The sequence below is a fragment of the Rousettus aegyptiacus genome, unplaced genomic scaffold (genome assembly GCF_014176215.1).
Source record: "Rousettus aegyptiacus isolate mRouAeg1 unplaced genomic scaffold, mRouAeg1.p scaffold_m13_p_9, whole genome shotgun sequence".
Classification (NCBI taxonomy): Eukaryota; Metazoa; Chordata; class Mammalia; order Chiroptera; family Pteropodidae; genus Rousettus; species Rousettus aegyptiacus.
This window is the reverse complement of record NW_023416312.1, coordinates 4,885,033-4,888,208: the sequence shown is the minus strand read 5'-3', so window position 1 is coordinate 4,888,208 and position 3,176 is coordinate 4,885,033. Positions and strand designations below refer to the sequence as shown.

The 3,176-nt window shown below is 43.5% G+C and overlaps 1 pseudogene; it reads left to right on the top strand.

Annotated features, from left to right (window-relative positions):
* The first annotated feature begins 298 nt into the window (after positions 1-298).
* On the top strand, positions 299-417 carry LOC118607961 (annotated as a pseudogene).
* The last annotated feature ends 2,759 nt before the right edge of the window (positions 418-3,176 follow it).

Below are 3,176 nucleotides of genomic sequence, written 5' to 3'. Positions count from 1 at the left end.
CTACTGTTTGATGTTGTTTCAGTCATGTAAGAAATTCCTCTGCTGACCCACACCCCAAAACTTCACCACCTCCTCTGCTCCCACTTCCGTTCTGTGTAATTCCCCTCCTCTTTGTCCCTCCATTTCACTGTGTTCGTCACCATTTATCTGGCCTTGGCTTTGGCATCAGAGACTTGTAGAAAGTTACTTCTTTTTCTGAGCCTCACTTTTGCTAATGTTTGAGTTGAGAATAATAATATCTTCTTAGGACCATTGTGTGTATTGAGGGATGACTCAATGGTTGAAAAAGCACATGTCAGTCTATAGCCATGCCACGCTAAACATGCCCAGTCTTGTCCGATCTTGGAAGCTAAGCAGGGTCGGGCCTGGTTAGTACTTGGATGGGAGACCACCTAGGGAGAGCAGGTATTGTAGGCGTTAAAAAAATTTTAAAAAAAGAAAAGAAAAAGCACACGTTATAATTTGTGCTTGAAGAAGACTAGTCCTTTCTATGGCCATACTTGCTTTCTCCCTGGCAAAGCAAAAACTTGAGGACATATCTTTCTGCAACCCTCAAAAGCTAAAATATGTAGATAAAAGCTGGGTTTGTTCTCTAAAAGAAAACTATGCATTTTATTATTTTTAAAATATTTTATCTGAGTGAATTTGATAACGTTTAAAATTTTGATATTTTGTGAAACAATACAAAACATACTTTATTGATCGCTCGGCATATTGTATTTACTTCGCTGTTTTTCACCACTTAGCTTATCTCACAAGTAGAAATTGGGCAAGAAACGGGAACTCAGCTTTACAAAGCCACAGCTATGGCTCTTCCCTGAATTTAGGCTGATCTCAGTGCTATCTATGTACTGCCTCAGGAGACGGTGGTCTTTTGTATCCCTGGTATTTTGTGTCTCGTGGTGTCTATGTTGGCCGTTGAGTTGATGGATTACTGCTTTTTACTTTGAATTATGTAGGATGGAGAGAGGGAAAGGAAGAGGGGGGAAAACGGGGAGCTGGTGCTCTTGGCTTCTGAGTAGCTGGTAATTACTATTATTTCCTGTCCCATACTTGTTCTGTACATGATTACAAAGTCTTTTTATATACATTTTAAAATTTAATTCATGTAACTATCCCATGAAATGAGCAGGAAGAAAAGGATTTATCTAGAACAGGTTTTACTAATCCTTTGGAGGAGGCAACAGTGAAGAAAAAGAGACTCGAAAACATGTATCGAGGCAATAAAGTCATGCTTTTTCTTTGTTCAGAGGAAAGAATGCGTCCAGTGGGGTTTACGTGAAAGTTTTCATTGCTTTAAGTGTCGGCGCGGTGACGGATGGTAGTGCTGAGATTAGAGCCAATCTTGGCCCTGGCAGTTCTGAGAACCGGCATCCTGAGAAGATGGCCGACTGCTGTCACAAAGGCCGTCTAGCTGCCTCAGTGCCGGCAGGGGGCATAGGAACAGGGCTGAGCAAAGGATGGGGGAGAAATTCCAAAGCCCCAGGGGGAGGAAGGCTGCTTCCTGGAGGCCGAGGGGTGCCCAAGGTCGTCTGTTTTGTCTTTTCGGCCTTGGCTTGTTTCTCAAGCCACCTGGCTGGGAGATGAGTAAAACAAAGGAATTAACAAGAGGGGTGGGGGCTCCTCATTTTGAGTACAGTCAGCACGGTGCCCTTCAGAGCCCACTCTGATAAGCAACCTGGAGCTACTCAAGCGGAGGTCTGGGGAGGGTTCCTGGGGAGGGTTTTGCAGTTGATCTTCTGGCACCAAATGGTTGGGGACCTGTTAGCTCCCTTCGAAGTCGATTTCTAGAGTTCTCAGTCAAGCCAACTGTTTATCTATAAGTTAGACGTTAGTAAACAAGGCATTTTTATGTACGTAAAATACGATGGCAAGATTATAAGGACAAAAAACACAAAAGAAATCACAGTTACAGTCATACAAGTTAAAAAGAATCAAGCCAGAAATTAATGAGGTGTTGTCAGTATGGAGAAAATTTGCTTTTTGATAATGATTCCTTTCCGTATGGATTTGGTATGGGATGTTTACGGGTGATAAACGGGGAGCTATGCAAATGTGATAGATGTGTGTAACTTTATTTCAGGATTTATAACTTGCCTCGCTGGCAAGCTATGAACTCGTCAAAGCTTCATTTGAACCTGTTCAGTCCATGCCTGTTTCACACTTAGAAGACTGTAAACAAGTTTGATTCAGTCTGCAGTAACCCCAGAAGAAAGCCACAGGGCTAACTGAATCCCAGGTGTCAGGACTGCTCAGCTCTGAGCAGTTGATGCTGCTGCTACGTACGGACTCCCAATGCTGATGCTACTGCTGGTCTTTTGAAAGTGTCCATACCACGATAGATAGCTTCTAAATCATCTCTGCATCTTTGTTTCTTTCCTTCAAAATCCAAAGACCAGGTTGGAGTATCTGGTTGCTGAATTTAGGTCATGTGCATATATACAGCTAGCAGAATGCTGGGAGAGGAAATGCTTCTCAAAGTGTAGTCTGCAAACTGGTGCCAGGTTATAGACGAATTGTTTTTCTTTTGTGATGAGTAATATGAATTTAGTGCTTTCTCTATTGTTATGGAAAAAGTGTCAGCTTAATTGAACAGTGCACTGCTTAATAGCACTTCCCTAGACTTTGCAGTGGGAGGTTAGGACCTGCCATCAGAGGGCTCCTCATAGAAGGATTTGGATGCTGTATAGTCAGAAGTTCACCACAAATGAGATCAGGCTGGGCAAGCCCGATGCAGACTCCTCCACCACGGAGATACCTGCTGTCAGGAAGGTGTGACTTGTGTGGATGTGGATATACTCTAACTTGGCTAGTGCTTGGTTGGATATGATTTTGGCTTTGTTGTTACTTTCTTTTCCATAGGGTGGGTATCTAGCTATACTCTTGGGAAGGGAAGGGAAAGGTCGGGGAGGGTAGTCTTATGTCTAAGTTGGCTGGTTGAGACTCCTCACCGTGATGGTGGGCCAATGACCCTCAGATGAGTATGGAGGGTGGTCAGTATCTGTCTATTCTGAGCCCTGCCCTTTCTGTCTTTCCCAAGCTAAATATCCACAGAACCTTTATGAAGATGTGAGCAGTTCTTTACTCAGTGTGGTTTAGGAAATGATCTTAGTGTACAGAGTTAGGGGATGGAGTGAGACCAGGGGGTGGGGAGCACGGGGTTATTGAGATTAGGT